Source organism: Equus asinus, chromosome 6 (genome assembly GCF_041296235.1).
Source record: "Equus asinus isolate D_3611 breed Donkey chromosome 6, EquAss-T2T_v2, whole genome shotgun sequence".
Lineage (NCBI taxonomy): Eukaryota > Metazoa > Chordata > Mammalia > Perissodactyla > Equidae > Equus > Equus asinus.
In genome coordinates this window covers 90,508,911-90,533,946 of record NC_091795.1, presented here as the reverse complement: position 1 = coordinate 90,533,946, position 25,036 = coordinate 90,508,911, and the positions used below count along the sequence as shown (strand labels likewise).

Genomic DNA, 25,036 nt, shown 5'->3' with positions numbered 1-25,036 from the left:
CAGCGCTCGGCACAAGACGAGCTGATTTACATTCTGACACACAGGGGAGGAACTCCTTATGGAGGTGTCGTGCCCCTCAACCCTTGCCACTCGTCCTTCCCCCCTTTCTCTCGCCCTTTTCAGAGGTCTGAGAAGTTGGTTCATTCACGGTGAAGATAAAATTGCAGAACATTTAGACAGTGTGCAACAGAACAAATCATGCTCAAGTACTATAAACCACTTTAAAATTATCCATTATGTAAAAACCTATGGATTTGCTCACTGTGAAGGTTAATTTTGTGTGTCAATTTGACTGGGCTACAGGGTGCCTAGATATTTGATCAAGCATTATTCTATTTCTGAGAGGGTGTTTTTGGATGAAATTAACTCTTAAATCAGAAGAGTGAGTAAAGCAGATTGCTCTTCCTAGCGTGGGTGGGTCTCATCCAATCAGTTGAAGGCTTGAAGAAAACAAAAAATCAGAGCAAAGAAACTCCTGCCTGATGGCTTTTGAGCTGGGACTTCATTTTTTTCCTGCCTTCGGACTCAAACTGAAATGGAAACTCAGCCCCTCCTAGGTCTCAAGTCTTTCAGTCTTCAGACTGGGACTAAATCATCAGCTTTCCTGTTGATTCTGTTTCTCCAGAGAATTCTAACTAATACAGTTACTAGATATTGTTCTTGTCTATTCATTAAAGTAGGTATCAGAGTAACTTATAGGCAATATTGGTCACACAGCAAGAAGCAGAGAAGATCAACTGTAGGGCTTTTTAACGCGATGTGCGTGGTCAGGGTTTCTCCCTCTTCAGTCCGCCCTTCGTCCCTAATTGGTCAGACTAACCATGTTTGCCTGCAGATATTACAGCTGAGGAAGACAAGAGGACCAGCTGGCTCTCCCCTACAGCAGCGCACCTAGCGGTAGAAAAGAGTAGATGTCCTCAAACTACCCATTGGCTGGCTGCCCTCTGAGGAGACATCAAAAAGGACAACCTTGAAAATCGGCTCGCTTTCAGCCTGGGAAGGACTCTGGCCAGTCCTGCGTGCTTTGGATTAAGGATGGCTCACCAGCAGGTGATAACAAAAGGATATGCCAGCCAGTGAGAAACTGATGAAGGCAAGGAGAGAAGTTGTACCATATTAAAGCCGGTGTGCCATTGGCACGGGTAACACCAGTCCCCTTTAGCTTTTCTTTCATTCAGTCACACCTTCATTTACTCACACAACAAATATACACTGAGCCCCCACTCATCCAAAGCTCCTGTGGCAGGGGCTCAAGGTACTAACCCTGGTTGACTAGGTTGCCCTAGAGTCTGAGAAACAAAACACAGAGAGGGGAAATCCTTGAGAACGGGCAGCACGTGCCCAAGAGCAACGAGTGAGTCAAGTGCAAGGGAGCCAAGAGGAGAAAGAACGTGCTCAGGGGAGATGTCAGCAGGGTGAGCCACATGACGTAAGTGGGGTCCTGGAGGCTGTCCCCGGTCTGTGCGGAAGGAGAGGTGGGCTGAGCAGGCAGAGCAGGACTAGGGAAAGTTTGTTCCAGGGAGGACGTGGGCGGAGAGGTTCCCTCATTGGAGCTGCAGAAGGCAGTCAGGCCATGTTGGAGCCAAAGGGGAAAGAGCCAGAGTTTGAAGTGGATACTAGACTCCACAGGGACAATGGATGTTTGAGTATGTCCTAGGAGCTGCGCTTTAGAAAAGTCAATCTGACAGGGGAAATTTATCCTAATTTACTATTTTTCTGGATTTCTTTTTATATTATTTCTTTCTCTTTCTCTGTAAAGGCCCAGATGTTGAACAGGAAAAACCTTTAAAAGTGGAGAAAAGGAGACAAAAGACACTTACTTCCTCTCCAATGGTAGTCTTAAGTATATGTTTGTCTCTCTCCCACTGGATGGAAAATTTCTTGAGACCAGTGGCCAGGGCTTACTGATGACCCCACAGGCTCTCCGCACTGTCCTCAACACACTGCCGAGCTGTCTGCAGTGGGGACCTGCAGTGTCTGTAGTCTTCCCTCAATGTTTCCTACAGAAGCAAGGATGTCCTTGAGGTCCCATAGGATGTTAGAGTGGGAAGAAAGTGCTTCCAACCTTACAGAGGTGGAAACTGAGAGGGGATGTGAGCAGGACCCAGCAACGAGTCCGTGACAGATTCAAGACAAGAATCCAGACTGGTTAACTCCTGGTCAAATATTCTTCTCATCCCAGAAACTGACTGGGATAGGAGAGGCACTATCTGGGTTCAGGCCAACAGACAGGCCCACACTGTGGACATGGCTGCATCAGCTAAGCTGAGTTCACACGGCCAGTGCCAGGCAAGCACAGAGCAAAGGTGTCCACCTGCCGCGACCTTGTCCCTGCGGCCTCCTGTCTGGTTTGCACGGGGAGACTAACCCCATGGTAAGATGACCCACTGCATCCTCCCCAAATGTTTTACGCTACTGGAAGGCTTGGTCTCACTACATCAGGTTACAAATGACTTTGTAGTGCTTCATGAATTTTAGAAGTTTTCAAGGTCAAAGAAATGTAACTGCTTTTTAATATACACCAGAAGTAACTATTTTAAAATTCCTCATTATCCCAGAATCACAAAATACGAGAGTTGAGAGAGATTGTGGACCCTCTCTACCCCAATTCCTCATTTCACATATGGGGAAGCTGAGACCTGGGGGGTGGAGACCTGAGACTTGCCCAGACTGGTGTGTACAGCGCTGGTTTAGAGCCGGGTCCACAGCTCAGAGACCCACGGGACAGACAAGAAATGGAATAAGCACCGTTGGGGTGCAGGGAGGGAGGGGTGAACACAGAGGGAGGAGGCTGCAGCGGGTGCACTGACCGTAGCCCACACACAGCCCCAGCAGTTGTTGCTATGAGGACACGCAGGCTCAGTGTTGCCGGGAATTCTTTTTTTTTTTTTCAAAAGAAACTGAAAATCAGATTTTTATGTCAAATCACTACCTTTTAAAAGGTCATCAACTGAGTCAAAATTTTTAAACATTCCAACAGGCCGAAAACATGTGTCCATGGGCAGGAGATGGCAGGCAGGCCTCCGACCTGTGACCTCTGGCCCCAATGATGGAGGCTCAGCACGCCAAGTCCAGGCCTCGGCCCCTCCTCTCACTGCCCTTTCCTACCTGTGCGCCTGTCACTTTAAGCCTGTGTGAGAGGTGACATCACCATTTTCATCTTCTGGGAAGAGAAAAGTTGTGAGTCCCTAATTTCACCTCTCTACCTAGAAGCCGAATCACCTAGATACAGGTAACTCTGACCTCTGCGGGTGGATCACTCGGCTCCATAAAGATTTCGCCAGCTCAGCTTGGCTTCCATCCATGTAAAGTGTGCAATAACCTTCACATAGGACATTTGCATATGGACCACAACGGAATGTGACGGGCTGATCCCAGCATCCGTGCACAGCCAGGTGTTTCCAATGGAACAACTGCGGACAGTCATCTGACTGGAGCGAGCCGTAAAAACCCAAAGAGAAATGGAGAGAACATCCTTTTACATTTACCCCCAAACCTCCCAGTTGAAAATTAACAAGACATCTTTGAAATTATGCTCCAAACAGAAAAGTAATTAAAACAGGAAAACACGGCCTCGTCTCACTATGTTTCCAGCATTGGAGGACACCCACCTGAGGCTGGAAAACCCCTCTGGGTAGGGAGCTGAGGTGCTTGACACCCAGATGCACATTGACATTCATGTTTACACTGACAAAATCCCCACTCCTTATTTGGAAAAGCCACAGGAAGCAAAAAGGCTTTCGTGTGGGAGCTCTGGAGCAGTGGATAAAAGGTATCCCAAATGGTTTTCACAGTGCTGCACAGGACGCCCTCACTGACACAGTGCCCAGCTAAGTCCATTAGAGGCCCTGAGAGCTGAAAAAGATTCCAAACCCTGCTCCCCATCCTCACCCACACTGTAATTCAAAACACACTCCAAACCCTAGCACAAATAAAACTTAAGCTGTGATAAAGTCTAAACAGCCTTTTCCTAAATTTCTATGGTTGAAAGATTCTGGATAAGTTCATGAAATCGGAACTTTCTTCATTTTTTTTTGGTGCCCTGTTTTGGTGTCCTGTGCCTGGGTCCAGGCTGTCTGTTGGGCCATAGAACATCAGCTTTGCAGAAACAAGGACTCGGGGAGGAGAATAAGCCTAGGCCACCTTGTGACAGGGACACATGCCATAAGAGCTCCCTAAGAGGCCATCTGGTTCAATGACCTGCACCTTCTTTAGAAATGGGGACACCGAGGCCTTTGTCACGGTAGCAAGATGTGAACTTGATCCCACAAAATTTTGAATGCACCACATACTGCTTCTCTGTTGAATTGCCTGTCAGAAAATGCTCACCTAGCCCTGATTTTTAAGATTACCAAGTAAAGTACATTTTCAATGTTTCCCGTAGGAACTTCTTGCATAGCTGGTGGCAAGTCAATTCGCATACATTTCAAAAAACTTACCTAAGATGGTTTCAGGAGCCCAGCATGATAAATTATGCACCCTTGGCAAAGTAAGGAAATTGCACGTTCTAATTAATTAGGTAGGCAAAACACAATGAGTACTGGACCTGAAACAAAGGAAGAGACCTAGAGAGTTGGGGGCAAAGATTCACAATTTAGTTCCCCAAGAAATGAATTAACTGCTTTTGCTTTTTATCCCCGCTATTTCATTCTGCAAACATGTTACAAGTCTTTGTTTTGCTCTGGCCTTTAAGCTGTGTCTTTGAAGTTCCCTGTTTTTGCAGCCACGTCCTTCCCTGGCCGGGCTCAGTGCTCCCTGTCTGTGAACGCAGTCGGAACTTCCTCCGATGTATCCAATTCACGGATAATTAGTCTGAACTGAAAACATAATCTGCTCAGGGTAATTGACTCTATATGAAGTCAGCTTTAAAAAAAAAATAGGAAAAAAGTCTACTTCAGGCTTCACGGATTTGCATCTGACGTGATTATTTCTTAAGTCACATTGAAATCATAGGACGTCTAATCCCTTTTAGATCCAGTGAGTCACGACCGGTAATTCTGATGGCGGAGGAAGAAGCAAGATGGATTCCATGGCCACAGCACTGTATTTTTACCCAAAGTGCCGAATTTAAATGGAATTATTCTAAAATGTTCCTGGGGGTTAAAGTTACTCAGACACAGCAAAGTGTTCATCCCTGGCACCAGGGACATTCAAGGCCCTCCATGAGCTGGGCCACCAGCTCCACAACCTCAATTACTGCCAGCAATCAAGGAAATTAAACTGAAATAAGAAGGCACTCTTGTATTTCTGCCTAGAAAATTTTGGCAAACCTATTCAAGATATACTTCGTATGTACCTGTTTGTTGTTAACGCCATCAAGTCGATTCCGACTTCTAGCGCCCCTGCGTACAGCAGAGCGGAACCCTGTCCGGTCTTTCTGCGCCATCCTCTCACCTTCAGACGGTGCTCTGCTGCTGTTCATAGGGTTTTCATGCCCAACTTTTTCAGACGTGAGTGGCCAGTTCCTTCTTCCAAGTCGGTCTTAGTCTGGAAGCTCCACTGAAATCTGTCCAACAGGGGTCACCCTGCTGGTATTTGAAATCCCAGTGGCATCACAGCAACACACAGTCACCACAGTATGACAAGCGACAGATGGGTGATGTAGTTCCCTGACCAGAAAGGATCCCAGGCCATGGCGTTGAGAGCACCGAATCTTAACCACCAGACCACCCGGGCTGGCTATATGTTCCTAAATGAAGGATAAACTGGTACAAACTTTCTCGAAAGCTAGTTGGCAATATGTTTAAACGCCATGACCCAGTAATTTCACTTGCAGAGTTGACTCTAGGAGACTAATCAGCAGATTAATCTAGGAGATGATACTGACAAAGATTTTCTACGAGGAAGTTCATCACAGTGTTATTTACACAATGAAAAACTTGAAAAACATTAAATGTCCAATGTTATAGAATTGGTTAAATAAATTGTGTTACCACCAAAGGTTAAATATTATTAAATCATTTTAAATGGTGTTTCCCAGGGATTAGAGGGTGAGAGAAATAGGGAGATGCTGGTCAAAGGGTAAAAAGCCCAGTTACACAGGATGAATAAGTTCCGGGATCTAACATACAGCACGGTGACTACAGTCAACAATGCTGTATTGTGTACCTGAACTTTGCCGAGCGAGCAAGTGGATCTTAAGTGTTCTCACCGCCCCCAACACACACCACACACACACACACAAATGGCAACTCTGTGAGGTGATGGAAATGCTAATAGCTCGATTGTGGTAATCATTTCACAACGTGTACATATATCAAAACATCACATGTACACCATAAATATATACAACTTTTGTCAATTATACCTCCATAAAGCTGGAAAAAAATAAAAATAAAAATAAATAAAATGGTGTTTAAAACAATAATTAGAGATATGTGGGAAATGCTCATCATATGAGTAGTCAAACCTGGCTTTTTTTAAGTATAGAGAAAGACCATTTTCCCAATTTATTACAGTGAAAATGTATTGTTCTTATAATACAAAGTATTTTTTAAAAAATGGATGATTCTCATAATACTTTATTAATGTAAAGTGTTATTTAATTATAATGGCTTTTTAAAAAATAGTAAGCCAGCTTCTTGCTACTAAATTAAGAGACTCAGTAAGTGATTGTAATTTTTAATAATAGTTCCAGAAAGATATACAATCTATGGATCCTTCCTTTCCAGCCAAACTGAAAAATCAGTTTCATATTTGATGAATCTCATTTTAAAACATACAAAGGAAGCTGCTATAAAGTAAGGCCCATAAAATAGTCATTTGCCTGGACCTCCCATTCACGTCCAGTCCGGCCCTCGTTGGCTATTAAGGTAACTGTTTGGAAAGAACATATTCCCCTCTCTGGTCAAAATGCATCTTCTCCTCCAGCTGCCTCGTAATGAGAAATCATAATCTTCTTTTTATGACATCACCATAAAAGACATCAATAGAACAAAAAAATACATTGCTCCTGGTAATAATAGTGTTTGTTATGGAAATTGTAAAGTGTTCCCATACAGGTGCGATCCCCTTTAATTAAGCCTTGTCAAAGAATACGTTTGCAAAACATCTAAGTCAGATATTGCAGAGCCATGAACTTCCTGTCTTGGAAAAAAAAAAAAATGCACCTCAGGGATGAAGCCTGGAGCTGAATCAATTTTCTTATTAAGAGTCTGCATGGCTCAGGACGTTTGTAATGGAAGCTAAGCCAAGCCTCTCACAGCCTGGCAGTCAAGGAATAAGAGCTTTTTGAGCTTAGAATTTGGGGACTATTGGGCCCAAAGACTGTGCCAAGCTCCCTTCAGCCAGCCGAACCCTTCCGTGTCCAAGGTTCTGAAATGCTCCCATCGGCTCTCTCCGCAGTGCTCTCCTCCAGAACGGACACTAATCGAAGCAGAGAGAAGGAACATGAGAGCCCATGGACTCCCATCACAGACTCCAGGTCCCAGAAAGGTTCCAGAAGGAGTGGAACAAGGCGATGGTGGACCTGGCCAATTTCTAAGGAAGAAACCATAATTTTCTTTTTATATTATCTAATCCTTTTATTTAAATTCCTTCTCAAAAATTATAAAAGTAATGTGTGCCTATAATTTTTAAAAATTACTAAAATCCACAGTAAAAAATAATCTTTCCTACAGCCTCTGCGGCTCACCCTCCATAAGGCGAGCAATGGAGACAGCCTGGCGTGCACCCATTCATACTCACCTCCAGGCTCATAGTCTGACATAGGAGGTGTCAGTATTTGTTTTGATTAAAACAAGGGCATTTCATGCACATTACTCTGCCCTTTGTTTTTCTCACTTTGCCCTCCAGGTCAATAGCTACAGATCTAGGAAAATGGCATTTCAGCCATTCAGCTCTGATCTCCAGAGTGCTCACTCCATACTAGGGGCACACAGAGGTAAGCTGCAAAAAGGAATTTGATGGGGCCCCCTCCGTGAAGGAGTGTGCAGTCTACCGGAGGACAGACAGACATATCCCCAAGAATGCCCCACAGGAGGGTGTGAAGCCAGCACCAAGGAAGAGCCAACCACGTCTGCCCCGAGAGAAGGGGTGAGGGAGGGCTCCCTAGACAGAGAACGAGTGAGCCAGGTCCAGGAGGATGAACGGATCTCATTCCATGGACAAGGATAAGAAGGGCATTCCAGGACAGGAACAGCATGTACAGAGACATGGAGATAATGAAAAGCCTGGTGTGCCTAGAGCTCGGGTTTTTGATGGGGAGTCAGGGACAGTGACGGAGATGATAACAGATATTTAAGTTGCAGTCAGCCTGGGAAGGGCCTTTTTTTAGCAGACCAAGTTGTTCACTTTTTATACTGTGGGTAATGGGGAGCCACTGAAGGTTCAGAGCAAGGAATGGGCCGTTGTCAGATTCAGCCAATGAGAGACACTGGTGCAGGAGTGGAAAGCGGAAAGAGGGAGGACCCGGGGCATTTCCCCTGCTCTCTCTGCTCCCTGTGGCATCTCTGGATGTGACTGCATCTCCTCTGAGGCCCCAGCAGCGACGTGGCATTTCTAGACCTGCTTTAGCTCCCACCCTCGGTCTCTGCTCTAGACACTGGTAACAGCACCTCCTCCCACTGCTCGCCCAGCCAGAGAGGCGGATTTCCGCTGAGGCTGAGTTCTGGGCTGTCCCCTCAATCCCCTGCTGGGCTTCTGGGTTCTTCCTTCCCCCGTGTAACCAATTCCCTGTTGGCAATTCTTTCTCTTGACATACTAAGAGCAGTTTCCATTTTCTGCTGGATCCTGACCGACACACAGTGCTTCCATTTCATCAGGATATTATGAGGCCATTAAAGTTGTTTTACAAAGGGTTTTAGTAAAGTGAAGAAACGTTCATGCTGTAACATGAAAAAAAACCCCAGCAAAATGCAGAACTGTCTACAATATTACTTCACCCGTGTTTTCAAAATGAGATTTTTTTTAAAAAGACCACAAAGACACTGTTAAAATGTTTATAGTTGTCTCTAGTTTGGAGAGTAGAATTTTTTTTTCTCTTAACTTTTCTGTATGTTCCTAATTTTCTACAATGAGCATATTTCAAAGTTTACTTTTTCAGGCTGTCATCTCCTGACCAGAGTCTGACTGGGAACCAGGCACGCAGCCCCTGCCCAGTAGCTTCTCCAGCTGTCCGTGAACAGGATCGAAGGAACCACAGCCCTGTTCCCGACCCTGCCCTGTCCTCTCTGCCACTGCCTCCCCCTACTCCCAGAGGCACGGGGTGAGGTGGACCTTGCCTGTGCACATTAACACCCCTCCTACTCCCCTGATGAACGTGGCCTGTTGCCCAGCCGGTGGCCATATGGTCACCTCCCCCCAGGCCCTGACATGGGAGTTTAATCTTCCCTTGAAAGCTTGGAATTACCACGGGGTTGGTTCTTCCACCTGACCGCTGTTCTCCATGCCCACCGCCATCAGAGGGCAGAAGATCACAGTGTCTGACAGTGTCTTTGAGACCTTGTGGGAGAATGCTGATGTCTGTTCTGGAGGGAAAGCAGGGAATGACTGCTGGGCCTCCCTAGCCCTGAGCCGCCCGCCCTGGCTCAGCACAAGCACCTGCCACAATAGGAAGCGCTGCTTACACCTCCCACTAGAAGCATCTCGAGTGTGCCTTCAGGCACCAGGTCAGGATGTCAAGAGGCCTATGGAGACACTGAGCTTGTGGCCTATTCTTTAGATCTATCAGTTCTGTGGACCCAGACATTCCTGAGAGCCTTTGTTTAAAAAACAACAGCTCAGCTCAGACACACAAGCCTGACGGCTGCCCTTAACCCAAAGGTTTTCCAAGCCCCACGTTCAATACTTTGCTTTTTCAACATCAACTTGCCCTTTAAAACAAGACACAATATTGCTTCCCCATTTACCAGCTGATCAAATTGAGACAAAGACAAATTAGGCAATTAACATCCTTCCCAACGCGAGTCTCTGGGCCACAGCTGACAACCAGACCCAGTCTCTGGGGCTCCCAATGCCATCATTAATGGTCCTCATTGAAGCCATTCCAGTGGCTGCAGAAAAGCTCTCTGCAAAACAACCAAAAGACGACAACACAGAGCAAGACCTTGGTGGTGCCGGATCCTCAGAAACAGTCCTTGATTGCCTAAGCTCTATCTCCTAAGAGCCTCCCAGTGCTTCGTGAACACCCTCCAACTCTCCTTGCAGAATCCCCAGGGTCTGAGTCCAAGGACTGCCTGCCACCCACCCACAGACAGGAAGATTCCATGTCACCAGGCACCTGTGACACTTGGGAGCAGTCAACAGAGCGAGGAAGGTGAAGAGAAGGGGCTGTGTTTGCATCGGTGGGTCTGTGGGTCCATCTGAGGGTTTATCCCCTGAGCTTTCTGTCCTGATTCTTGTAGGTGATCAGCCACTTCACCCACAATAAAAACTTGTTGTTTGTGATCTGCCTAGTTTCTATTTACTACCATCTCAACATGGCAGAAACCAACACAGTTATCTTCATCGAGAGTGAGACATGGGAGAAAGAGGTGGAAGGAGGAAAAGAATTTCCAGACACTATTATAAAGATACTCCATATAGCCTAAACATACATACATTTGGCTTTAAACGTGCAAAGCATCCACAATATGGGATTTTTTTAAATTTCTCATTCTTCCTGCAACGATAACATGGCTAAAATTACACACAGCTACACTGTGGCAATATGGCAATAAATTAAATTGCATTCTCTGTCAGAAATAAATTTGGAACACACGCAAAAAATTTGTGTGGGAAAGTTTGGGGTAAATGACTATTAGAACACATTATGTAGTATAAATGTTTTGCCAGGCAGTTAGAGTAAAGTGCAGATGTTTCCAACACGTGCCCTTCTATGGATTTGGATATGAAGTGTTTTATTCCAGTGCCTCACACAGTTGTGCAGGTTGTGCACTGCATGCTCCAGAAGGCATCGTGCACATTGCAGTCTATGTGGCGTGTGCCCCTGACACTGTGCAGTGCACATTCTGGGGGCCCTGATGTAGTACCTGGAATGACACTTACAGAACTACTTTATATGTGTGGGGAAAGGAAAGTTGTATTGGAGAAGATACAGTCTCAACAATTAATTCTGTAATAGCAACTGTGTTTTACAGGAATGCTGTAGAAACATAACCAGTAGAATTGAAAAAAGATTCAATTCAAGAGTGAGTTACAGAAATAGCATCATGCATGAAATTCATTCACGGTGTCATTATGGCCAGGCTATCGCAGCAAAGAAATATCAGTAGAGGTGCACCTAGTGTGTGACATGGGATATGGAATATATAATCACATTAATGTGATTACATACAAGGGGAAAGGAATATTTGAATAGTTGAATTTTCACAAAACTTCATAATGATATAAGGTATGACCATGAACTTTTGTAATACACAACGTACTTGAAATACTCACTAAACTAGAAGATGGGTTATGCATTTTTCCTTTACAAAGAGACAGGGTATCAAATTTAGTGACCTTTTCTGTGATGATAAGTGGCCCTCGACAGTGTGCCACAGGTATTCTTTTTAAATAAACACATTTAATCTGACCCTTCAAGGTAAACAGTGAGTGATGAAGTAACTGCTTTTCTAAAGAAATTCGGTTGTAGAAGAGCATTTTTAAAACATTTCTATCACTGTGTGTGATTTTCTGGCCAAGATACTTGGTTATCATCTATAATAGTGTTCACATACGCACACTTAAACACAAGTCTCTAGCCTGCTTATAACCTTCCAAATGAAGTTTCAATGGGTTTGGACCCATTTGTTTAAAAATGAAATATCTTCCAATTAGTTTGCAAGAATAACTGCCTGACATCAGGAAGACGGGTAGCCCAATTTCAACAAAAACCTTTGCATAATTGGTAGATGGCATTGACAAATGAGAATCACAATTTAGTAAACACAGCCACCAATGCCTTTCTTCCATTTGGATTGACACGTCCTCGTGAGGAATCCTTTTCAGTCCTGACAGCCATTAAAACTGAAACTTAGAACTTTTAAAAACTGAACTTAGAACTTCGATATCTTGCTGTATCATCTAGTGTTAAAGTTTCAAAAATAATGAGCATACCCAATCTCAATCTTACTTTAAAATATTACTACTAATTCCAATAGCAGAAAAAAAAAGATTTTGTAATACAATTTAGAGTATTGTCTATGTCATATTTACCACAAACCTTTAAATTTTCTATTTTCATATATATTACATAAGATAATACATATATAAATTACTTACATATTTAAATTTATATATAATGATTCATATGTAAATTATAGTATAGTCATGTGCTGCATAACAAAGTTTTGGTCAACAACAGACCGCATACACCACTGTGGTCCCATAAGATTAATACCATGTCATTTAATGACAGAGATACATTCTGAGATGCACATTGTTTGGCGATTTTGTTGTTGCGTGAACATCGTAGAGCATAAGTACACAAATCTAGATGGTATAGCCTGTTGTACCATCTAGGCTGTAAGATACTAAGCTTATGGGACCACCATCATTTATGCGGTCTGTCGCTGACTGAAACATTGTCATGTGGTGTGTGACTATGTAGTAATATATAAGTATATATAAATTAATAATACATATAGAGCATAGTAATACATATAGTAAAAAAAAAAAAAAAAAAAAAGGTTAAGATTTTCATCCCATCTGAATTTGGGATGGGACCAGGGCAGGTATGGGTTTTTGAAGGGGTGACGTTTGAGTTGAGCCTCAAATCATGACTGCAAGTAAATCGTGGATGGAGAAACACAGATTTCTTCATCCAATCTTAATATTGATTCAATTCAGGTGCGGTGGGCTTAGAGAAAAGGGCTTAGAGATTGTCCTTTTTACAGCAGGCAGACTCCTTGTAGAAACTCATCTCCCTGTAAGATGATAGAGGGTGGAGGTAAAATTAGGTTCAGGAAGAGTGAACCCAACTCTTTGTGACTAATCAGATGGGTGCTGAGTATACAATCCGTCTCTAAGAGTGGAGATTGTTGAGGCATCCTCCAGCCCTCCCAGGGGATGCCTCTCTGTGGCTTTGAGGCCACCTCATGCTCTTACAAGGTGAAACGATCTGCCCTCAAGACCAAGCTCAAATGTCCCTTCCACAGGAGGAGGTGAGTTCTGCTTCCCCTTAACCACCTCGATCAGCAGCACATGTACGTCCTAACCGCAGTTAGGGCAATTCTTAAGGGGGAGGGTCACAGGTGTTATGAGGGCCATTACCCAAGGTGACAAGAAGTAAAAACCCAGAATCATGAGAGAAGACTCAAGTTCAAAACTGAAATGGCAAAATAATGAACATCAAGCGCGGGAGGAGCTAGGAGAACAAGTGGTGAGGGGAGTGGTCTGGACTTCTACAGGAAGGTGGTGAGGTGGGAGGAGCTGGTCCAGGCAAGTCGTTCAGGACAGCATCCCCAAACAGTAGACACTCTCCTCCTGCTGGTGTGCTCCCATCCCTATTACTCAAAGCTTGAGGGATGGGGGAATCAAGTGGTATTCATACATTCATTCAACAATATTTAAGAAGTGTCAGGTGCTGAGCCATGCTGGGCAGTTTCTACCTGATAATGCAGTTGTTTCTGCTCTTGCCTGAATTCCCCTACCCAACAGTGAGATCTTATAGGGCAGACCTCTTATTCAGATTTGCAACTCTGTGGTGTCCAGAGTATAGACTCTCACATGTTTAATGAAGAGAGAGAGGATCTGTGAGTCCATTATAAAGCCCATGGATTTGAAATGATCTTCCACTGCTCTTACCACAAGCTCTTTCCAACATTCAAGAATAAGTTGGTTTGATTAGGGCCTGTAACTACCCAAGGATAGCTCTCTGCTCCCTCCCTCCCACATGACTAATTTTTGTCTTCACATCAGACTAATTTGGAATACTCAGAAAGAGGAAAAGAATAATGCAGTGACCAGCTTCAAAGTGCCTTCCTTGTATCTACCTTTCTCTGGCCCTCTGCTCGACCAGAAAATTCACGGGCCTTGAACCAAAACCCAGTCAGGCTACTTGGGGAAGGGGTCCTGTTTGTCAAGGTTTATAGCTTTTGGAGGGTTGCAAGTGGAACACTGAGAGGAAGGAAGGAAGAAAGGAAAGGAGGAAGGAAGGAAGAGTGGAAGGAAGGAAGAGTGGAAGGAAGGAAGGGGAGAAGGAAGGAAGGGGAGAAGGAAGGAAGGAAAGAAGAGGGGAAAGAAGGAAGGGAGAGAGGGAGGTATGTAGGGAGGGAGGGCTGCCAGTCAGCCAGTCAAGAGAATCACTCTGATCATCAGTGAGGAGGAAGCAAATTAGTCTCCTACGTGACTGCTCCCAACACAGCCAGCACTTAGGCCTCCCTCTGAACCTTCAGTCCTGTTGACCATAAATCCACAATGTCCTCCCTGTCTCCTCTCACATGTTGTAATGATTAATTTTTTGTGTAAACTTCACTGGGCCATGGGGTACCCAGATTAAACATTATTTGTGGGTGTGTCTATGAGGGTGTTTCTGGATGAGTGGACACAGTAAAGCAGATTGCCCTCCCCAGTGCAGGTGGGCACCATCCAATGCGTTGAGGGACGGAACAGAACAAAATGTGAGGGAGGAGGCCTTGCTCCCCTCCTGTCTGCTGCTTGAGCTGGGACGTTGGTCTCCTCTTGCCCTTGGACTGGGGTTTATACCATCAGCTCTCCTGATTCTCAGGCCTTTCGATTAAAATTACACTTTTGGCTTTCCTGGATCTCCAGCTTGCTGACAGCAGATGGAAGGACTTCTCAGACTCCATAAACTCATGAGCCAATTCCTCATAATAAATAAATAAATATAAATACCTTATTGGTTCTGTTTCTCTGGAGAACCTTGACTAACACACATGTCAAGCTTTTTCTGAAAAACTTCACTGATGCCTCACCCTAAAAGTGAGGTCCACATTCAACATCAACATTATCACCTCAGGAACATCTTAAAATCCAGATTCCCAAACCTACTGATTCTCTGGCAGGTGGTTCTTACATACATTAAAGTTTGAGAAGTCTTATTCTAGTCATTCAAAAGGCATACATGAAGCACTTACTCTTTGCCCTACCCTGCCCTATCTTTTTCCTAAATGTCTTCACTTTGAACAATCTCCTTTTACCTTACCCCACTATAATATTGTAAGTTCCTTGGGAAGAAGGGCCATGTCTTACATTCCTCTGTATCATTGAGATGTCTAGCACAGAGAAATATTTTTTAAATATTTCAATAGATATTTTTAAGTTAAGTGAATAATCAAACTAATGTTTCTACATCTACAGAGAAGCTGTCCTTTCTCACCTGAGAGTTTTCTTTCAAGACTTTAGTACAGAGAACCTGGCACAGGTCCCAGAACTGAAAGAAGCAGCTCAGATTTGGTCTTATCAGAGCAAGACGATCACCTCCATGATGTGCATAACTTACTTACATCATATAGCCAAAAGAAAAGCTGGCTGTTTTGAGGATCATATAAGTCTATTATTATCGAACTGATTAGCAACTCAAGATCTTAAATGTTTTTCTCTCATGCAGCATCTAAGCCATGCCTTTCCTATCTCCCTCACTGTGTACTTGTGGGAAACTGACTTCTAGAAGGAATGTAGGACTCATAATTATGCATTCTTTCAGGAAGTATTCTTTGTCCATCTAACCTGTACTCAGCACTCTTCTACACTCCGGAGATACAGGAATAAAAGGCAGTCTCTGCTTTCCAGGAACAAACAACGATACAGGATCGTTTATCTGCTACATTTTTTATTAGATCGAAGATGTCTCAGCATAGCAAAATATTTTTGATACTATCCTGATTCAGTCATCCAATGTTTTTATGGTCCCTCCTAGCTTACTACCCTTAGAGGGTCAGAGAGTGTCTTCTATAGCTCCATCAAAGACATCATTTAAAAACTGTTACACAGTTCAGCACCAAGGACAGAACTCTCCAGAGCCTGGAAACAAAAATTCAGGTCCAGTTTAAGGCAACATTCAGTAAGTCTCTTCCTTGTATCAAAAACTTTGCAAGGCACTAGGGGTTCAGAGACTAATCAGGCACAACCACAGTATTCTAAGAACTCCCTGAATATAGCTGTGACAGAGACACAGCACACCTGTACAGCGTCACGTGACGATGACCACTGGCCATGTCCAGATCATTTCTCCCCTCATCCTCCAAGCTCTTTGGAGACTTGTCTGTCACATCTAAGTCATGCACATGGAAAAGGTAGGACTTGTTTGGAATAGAAGATGGCAAAATATTTCAGCAGTGACGATTGCCTTTTGCCTTGGGCTACATCTGTCCAAATTGAATTTACTCGAACGACGGGATGGCTATTACACCAGCACTCTTTCAGCTCTGTAATCTAATGAGATGGCTTTGGATACTATTAAAAGTTAAATCAGTCGATAAATGAAATATTAAAATCACCAGAGAATTGGCCCAATGTACAAAATATTAACACTGCAAGCTCTAAATCAAGCAGTGAACATGAATTTAGCTAAAGCCATTAAAACAAGACTGTGGACTCAGTCCTGCATTTTGGAGCTGTGCCTGAGGAGAGTTTTTCAAAAGCTCAGTTTTTCCTCTTGTTGGAGCCTCGGTGTGAGGGCGTTCCACAGTGCAGCCTCTCTTAGGACACTTGACTCTGGGAAGCCTCTGGAAACCCACAACCCTTAGGAAATGATGCATCAAATCAGAGCAATGAGACAAATACATCATCTATTAGTCATCTCACTCCCCTACTAGCCTATGACGTCCTTGAGGACAGAGCTGGGGATCACTCAGCTCTGTATGACCAACTCTCAGCACAGTGTCTGCCTTGGCCTAGGTGCTCAACAAATATTACACTCAATCTCCTTTTTGTGATTCCTTCTCTGTCTCTCTCTCTCTGTTTGTCTCTCTCTCTTTCTCTATCTATCTCTCAGTCTCCCTCTTTTTCCCTCCCTCCCTTCCTTCTTTTTCTCTCTGTGTCCCATAAGAGTTCCCTGTAAAAGTTGTATGCATTCTTTAAGGCCCAGTTTAAACGCCACCTCTTCTAAGAACCTTCTCCAATTACCACGTCAGAATCACTCCTCCACAATTAACCCCTCCTCCCACAGATTGATGTATGAGCATTTGTTGGACCATTTTTTCCAGTCCACTTTGAATTACAGTTACCTGTACAAACCCGTATCACTCTTTTTTTAGGTTCTCCCAGATTCAGACCCTGAGACAAGGATTCAAGTTCACATGGTTTATTTGACAGGTAGAGGATACTGGAATGGGGGCAAGCTACTGATACAGGAAAGTGAGGCAGTCAGTAAAACGTATGATATTAAGCCAGGTAGTAGGAGGCGACTGGAGCTTCATCCCAAGGGAAAACTCTGAGAAATGATACATAACTCATCCCTCAGAACTATCCACCTGAGGGGCAAGGGAGCTTGGGTATTTATACAACAACTTCCAGAAGTACTTCTTTGAGGGCTGCTCCTACAGGCTCCCAGCATGTCCAACTTGCCACAGGCAGGGAAAGCATCCTTCTATAATTCCAGGGGGAAAAAATTTCAGGCATAGGGTATGCTATGTGCTCGCACACACACACACACACACACACACACACACACACAATGGATATGTTGAAGCACTAACCCCTCATATGACTGTATTTGGAGATAGAGCTTTGGAGGTAATTAAGGTTAAATGAGGTCATAAGGGTGGAGTCTTAATCTAATGGGACTGGTGGTCTTAAAAGGAGATAAAAAGAGAGATTTCTTTCTCCACAAAAGAAAGGCCATGTGAAGTCATGACTGTGAACTCTGTCCTGAATTTTGGAGCAGTACCTGCTCCATAGAAGGCAGCCATCTGCAAGCTAGAAAGAGAGCTCTTATGAGAAAAATGAACTGGCAGGAACCTTGATCTTGGACTTCCTAGCCTCCAGAAAGGTAAGAAAATACAATTCTGTTGTTTAAGCAACCCACTCCATAGTATTCTTTTATAGCAGCCCAAACGGACTAGACAGCTGTGGTGTACTGAAAGGTCACAGGAACAGGGGAAAGGCACTGAAAACATATTTTCTGTCCCACACGTAGGACTGTGAGTCCAAGAGCAGGGAGCAGGCAATGCTGTTCTCCCTGAGCACCAAAGAGAGAAGGGAAGCAACACTCTTTAAGCACTTACTGCATGTCAGGGACCGTGTCAGACATTTTTTTAAATCTACTTTATTAAAGTGTCATTTACATACAATAAAATGCACACATTTTAACCGTACAGTTTGGTGAATTTTGACAAATGTGTACACCCATGTAACTACCGCTACAGTCAAGATCTGGAAACATTTCTATCAAGAAATGATTCCCTTGTGCCCTTGCCAGTCAATCCCTACCCCCTCCCCTGGCCCCAGGTTGCCACTGATTTGCTTTTTGTCACTATTAATTAGGTCTGTCTTTTTTGGAGTTTCACACGGAGTCACACAGTAGGCAGTCTTTTGTGTCTGGCTCCTTTCTCTCAGCATAATGCTTTTGAGAATCATCCATAATGATGCATGTACCAACAGTTCATTCTTTTTATTGCTGAGTAGAATTTCATTGTTTGAATATACCATAATTTGCTTATTCTTTTGCCCACTGGTGGACCTTTGGGTTGTTTCCAGTTGCAGCTATTATTAATAAGGCTGTTATCAATATTTGTATATAATTCTTTGTGTAACACATGTTTTTATTTCTCTTGGGAAGCTTCTGAGGAGTCAAATTGCTGGCTCATATAGTAAGAGTATGTTTAACTTTATATGAAATTGTATGCTAGGCATTTTTAATTTACCTCATTTAACTTTTTGACCACTCAACAATGAGGGTATAATCATTCTCACTTTTTGAGCACACTGAAGCTCACAGAAGATAAATGAATTATCTAAGCTCACAGAGCTTGTAAGGATGGATATAGAATACATACCCAAGTTTATCTAGCCAAAAATCTTCTGTGCTTTTGATGACATCATTTTGCTTTCCATTATTGACTCAGCAATGAGAACTTAATGTTGAACTCAAGAAAACAGATAAAGAGTTTCGTACATCCTTCTAATCTCTAAATTTACCTGGTCCAGGAAAAATTGAATGACCAAGTTGGTGTGAGGCAACCCCAGAGAGAGGAAGTAAGGGTGGTTATGAAGGCAGTGAACTTGGCTGGGCTTGATATAGGACAAGCACAAAGATATTACTACTGACCACAAAAGCTATTGCAAGGGAAAGGATGAGCTTATATCTACCGGTGTGGAGTTCATAGTTCTGAACTCCATAATTCATTGCCTACAGCCTGTCAGGCTGAAAATATAACCAATGAATAATGAGCAGGAAGGAGATAGTCATTCCTTTTCAGTCAACGTCTAAGAAAGGGTTTTTAAGTCAACATCCAGGCAGCCAAGTGAGGTTAGGGTAGAATATAATATCAACCCACACACTGACCAAGGTAATTCAATCAATGAAAACCTAGAAACTACCCCTCCACACGGGCTTCAGAATGCACAGACAGGAGAATCAATTCACAGGAACATGGAAATAAAGGAGCAGTTGGGGTTAAGTTCAAATCTTTAGAAGAATTGTTAAAGAAGGAATTGGCCTGTGCTGCAAATCTGTTAATGCTAAACATGTAAACTTCGGCTAATGTCCAGAAATAGAGACTATTAAAAACGCATTAGGAGACTCATGTTTACATTTCTGTATTCAACTAAAAGCCTCTGCTAATATAAAATGAGGTCCCCTCTGTATATTACAGTCTTTAGTGCCTGTCAATAAGAGAGAATGTGCTTGAATTTCACAGAATTACCGTTCTTGAACAAGTGCAAAATAATCCTTGGGTTCACGGCCAGTGTATAGGTTAAAACAACAGCAACAACTGGGAGTCATACATTTTCGTTCTGACCCAGTCCCACTGCTGTATCCTATAACTACTCCGTGTCTCAGCCTTGCCACTGCTAACGGAGGATAACCATCTCTCTGCTACTTACCTTGTGGGACACTCTAATGAAGAACAATGTCCTAAAGTGCTTTGGAAATAAGAGGTGCTATGTTGATGTGAGGTTTTCTAAACACTTAAGTTGTTTAAATGTTAAATGCTTTTCTGTTTATGTTCATTGTTAAATGCATTTCTGGCAGTTGGAACACATGCTTTAAGACCTATTCCCTGCAAAAGGTCATTAAAATGACAGTAAAAGAATTTAAAAAGTGTAACTCCACAGAGACAAAGGGACTAGTAAAGGATACCATTGGAAATAAGAGAAATTAATTAATTTCTGAAGCTGGAGGAGAGGCTAAGGGAAGCTACACCCAAGGAGACTATAGAGACAAATATCTATGGGAAGTAATCTTGGAGCTCAGGACATGGAGGCCCCAGGCCCACTGAAGGCAGGTGAGAGGCATAAGGCTCAAGAAAAGGAAGGAAGGTGGAAGTCTACACAGAGAAGGAAGTTGCCACTGCCTCACTCTAAGAAGCCTTCCCTTCCAGACACTCATTCTCTGGATCAGATGCACAAACCCCAGTGGGGTGGTATGTAAGAGAATTTATTAGGGTATGGGAAGAAAACATTAGAACTTCTATTTGTAATTTTTCTTAAAAAAGAAATAAAAGCTCTACTAATTTTAATATACTAATTGGGAGTAGTGTCTCTTAAGTACTCATATATAAATGTACGAAGATGAACAGCAAGAAAAAGGGCAATGTTAGTCCAAAGAAACTGACAACCAGAGAAGTTACAACCTATTTGCCAGAGTAAGGGAGAGAGGCTGTAAACAGGGGCATTATGTGGGAGTCTACACACCAAAGAGTGGAATCCTCTGACTCCTTTCTCTGTCCAAGGACATACCTCCCATGCAGGAGATTAGGGAGCACTTCTCTGGGGAATGTGATCAACTCAAGAGAAAAGACCTAATCATGACAGTCAGGGTCCCCCAATGAAAAGGTGAGTTTACAACAGTTCCACTCATTGACAAGCCCTCTCTCCAACACAAACACACAGAGAAAACTCCATTTCACTTTTAAGTCCACTCTTAAATATGAACAGATGACCAGACGTAAACAGAAATTTGAGGGAAGCTTCTAGCATGAAAGAAAGGGACTAAAATAAAGAATTTGAAGGAAACAGATAATGTTGGAAGCAGAAAATACATATATAAAAAAACAAAAATATAGTGATCTCACAACAATTTCTAGGGGGAAAAAATCTCAAAAATATGTATAAGAAAAGAAACATGAACACAACATATTATTTGAATATGGTTACAGTAATAAATACTGACTTTATTGGGAAATAACTATATTGGAAGAATGGAGAGAGAGAAAGTAAGTGAGCAGGCATTGGATTGTAAGAAAGCTAAATTCCTGTCTACTATATTTGGAAATCAATAGGTAATGTCTTAAAATGACAAACCATGAAATATGCATGACATATAGTATAGGATTCTGGGAAGATGGCATGAGATCAGTATGTTTTTTTAATCTCCCCAAATCACCCCTCTAAAAATACATAGAGAAACTAAGGTAGCAAAAACTAAAACCCATATACAACCTCTACAACAAAACTGGGTGACAAGGTAGCCCCATGAACTCTAAGCTATGAGCAGGTAAGAACAAACCACAGATAGGTACAAGACCTGCATGCTATCAGCATCTGTGCAGACGGAAGCAGCGGGGCAACTGGTAGACCCGAGAACGATTAACCAAGTTTTCACTAGCAAGCTCAGAGTGCTGATTTGTTGCGACAGGTCAGAATGGCCATAACCAGGCATCCTGCAGTAACCCAAGAAAACAGACAAACAGCTGAATTCTAAGGGCATGGAAATCATAATGTCATCAGAAATTTTGACAGAAATACTGAATGCCAAAAGTAAATGGAGGAACGTATTTGAGACCCTCAAGGAAAAAAGAATACAAGGATTTTTTTTTTTTTTTAAGATTGGCCCTGAGCTCACATCTCTTGCCAATCTTTCTTTTTCTTCTTCTTCTTCTCCCCAAAGCCCCCCAGCATATAGTTGTATATTCTAGTTGTAGGTCCTTCCGGTTGTGCTATGTGGGACATCACCCAAATATGGCTTGATGAGTGGTGCTAGGTCCGCACACAGGATCTGACCCAGGGAAACCCTGGGCCACCAAAGAGGAGCCCGTGAACTAAACCACTCGGCCACAGGGCCTGCCCTGAGCCAAGGATTTCATATTCAGTCAAACTAACTTTCGAGTACAAAGACTGAAGACAAACCGACCTCCACATACAAGAATTCAGGAAATGTCAGGGCCCTTGAGCCCTTCCAAACAAACCTACTAGAGAATGAGGTTCAGACAACTAAAATGACTGACTCGACACTGACATAAAGACTCATTCGGAGCATGGAGAATTAAGACTAAATGAGGGAATAAAGAAGAGAACACAGTAATTTTTGGCTGCTTGCTCTGAAAATGTAGATACAGTACAACTGAGAGAAATAGGGAGACAAGAGCATATGCAAAATGTTTAAAATCTATTTTTAGTAATCATATTGATGGTGATGATATTGTTATTTTAAGACTGTTTCGTGTGAATGTAGGATAAGGAAATGAGTAACCATGTGATATTCCAATTCTTTTCATCCCTGGGGGCCTTGGGAACCAAGATTTTCTGTGTGGAATAAAAGAAGATACATACATAACATAGATATGTGTAGGGGAGGAAGACATTTCCTCTATCCTCTCTGGGTTCGTCTGGCCGGAGAACGAATTAAATTCACATGAGACAGAATAGCAAGAGAAAATTAAACAAAACTTTATGAGGACCATGGCCCGGGGCCTTCCTTCCCGATGGAAGAAAGGGCACCAAAGAAGTGGAGTGCACAGAGTGGTTATATACCCCCCAACAGGATGTTTCACATATGATTGAAATGTCCCTCCCACAATAGTCACAAGATTGCCCTGTCAGCACAGCACTTGATGGACACAGCAGGTAGTGGGTCTGCTATCTTGGGGGACACAGCAGGAAGAAAGTCTGTTGTCTTGAGCTGGGTGGTCACAGGTGAGCGCAGCAATCAGTTCCTAGCCTAAGGAAAGATGCTTAATCCTTAAAGAAATGCCAATGTTGGGAGGGGGAGGGAAGTCAGTTACAGGAGGTTACCAGACAAGCACAATAAACAAATGCAGATTTAAGTCCTTGCCTTCCCCATTAATTAAGAGTTTCTAGAGACAAGGTCATCTCCCCTTCTTCCTGGTACAGAGGGAGATATCTTTACAGATGGAGAGTTCCTTTACAATGTAAATGTCTGTTACTAAGGGTATGTATATTCTACTTTTCAGTTGCTTTCCTGTCTGCAAAGTAACCAGCCTCAAATAATCATCATGCCAAAGAGACATATCTTGGGGTGGCCAAATCCAGGTCCCCACATATGGTTAAGTACCTCATTGTTCTAAATTTGAACTGGAGGAGATAGATCAGTAAGAACTCACGTTTGTGTATAGACAGTGAAAAGGCCTAGAAACAATGGCCAACCCAGTAATCACAAGCATGTCTAACAAGCACAATATAGTTTTGAAATGTTATTTCTCACTAAAAACAAAATCAAACCATGGCATCTTGGGGGAAATGTCTGATTCCAGGTCTGGGTGAGCAAAGACTCAAGATGAGTCGGAAAGATCCTACCTATCAGCTAGAGAGAAAGCTGTCCACGATTACCAGGGTGTATTGAAAGGACGCAGGAACCAAGTAGAAGAGGTTCTCCCTGGCCCAAGATTGGACAACTTAAGCATCAATAAGGAAAACAAATGCAGGAAAATGGAACATTTTTAAATGCAGAAGTTTGTAAGGATCGCCTCCTCTCTCCAAAATTCATCATCTTTGGAGGATTCTTTGAAACCAACTCTTTATTTCACAAACTACTAAATAAAGGGAAAGAAGCAAGCATTTGTCCTGCCCCCGCCGCCCTCAACATTTTTACAAACTGTAACTCTGGTGTAGCTATATAAGACAAATATTCTCTTTATACAAGTATTTCAACAAATAAATGAAGAAGAAAGATAAAATCAAAATATTACCATTTTATATCTAATGAATAGGCATTGAGCATTAACGGCTGCTAACATCACAAAAAGATCTCTCTTTTTGGACATTATGTGTCTCTTGGTGAAAGGACACAACACTACCTATGAAACAGTTTTGCACCACCACCCCACCCCCCCAGCAGAAGAAAGCTAAATAGGATTACATTCTAATATCCAAGTATCAATTTACAGGAAATATAAGGGATGGATAAACATATTAAACTATATTGTGGAAATGCAATCAGCAAAATCTCAACTGTGGGAAACCCAACAGGACAAATAATCTAGAATCTTCCACAAATAAATTAACAAGAAAGAAAAAAAAGGGAGAGGGACTGAATCAGTTTGCTAGGGCTGCTATAACAAAGCAGGATAGACTGGGGGGCTTAAACAACAGAAATTTATTTTCTTGTAGATCTGGAGGCTAGAAGTCCAAGATCACAGCGTTGGTAGAGTTGGTTTCTTCTGAGGCCTCTCTCCTTGGCTTATAGATGTCTGTTTTTTCCTCTCTGTGTCCTCACAAGGTCTTCCCTCTATACATGTCTGTTTGCTAATCTTCTCTTCTTATAAGGACCCCAGTCATACTGGATTAGGATCCACCATATAGACCTCATTTCAACTTAATTACCTCTTTAAAGAGCCTATCTCCAAATATAGTCACATTCTGATGTACTGGAGGTTAGGACTTGAACATATGAACTTGGGGTGAGGGGTGGACATAATTCAGGCCATAATAGACGCCTGTGGATTAAAAGAGACTTAAAAATATACCACCTTCACAAATAAAGTAAACATTTGCGTGATAAAACTATTCAGCAAAATAAAGAAGTGATGGCCCAACAGTTAAGATAGTGAATAGTTTGCAGGGAGAATGGGGCTGTGTCTGGGAGCTGGCATGTGGAAGGCATCTGGGGTGGCTTCAACTTCTATCTCTTGACAAGAGAGGTGGTTACAAGGGTGTTCTTCTTCTAATAGTTCAGTATGCTATACATCAGTTTTATATAGGTTTTTGTATTTGTGTTATACTTAATAAAAATAAATAAAAACAAATAGAA

General features: G+C 42.7%; 1 long non-coding RNA gene across 2 annotated transcripts in view; it reads right to left on the bottom strand.

Annotated features, from left to right (window-relative positions):
• LOC123286279 (uncharacterized) overlaps positions 1-25,036 on the bottom strand; it is a 67,251-nt gene that overhangs the window by 31,842 nt on the left and 10,373 nt on the right. Inside the window, exon 1 of one of the 2 annotated variants that reach the window (XR_011504310.1) lies at positions 1,821-1,993. The exons of the other annotated variant lie outside the window; for it this stretch is intronic. This is a non-coding gene — a long non-coding RNA (uncharacterized lncRNA). Of the gene's footprint in view, positions 1-1,820; positions 1,994-25,036 lie in introns of those variants that run through there. 2 annotated transcript variants of the gene reach the window in all.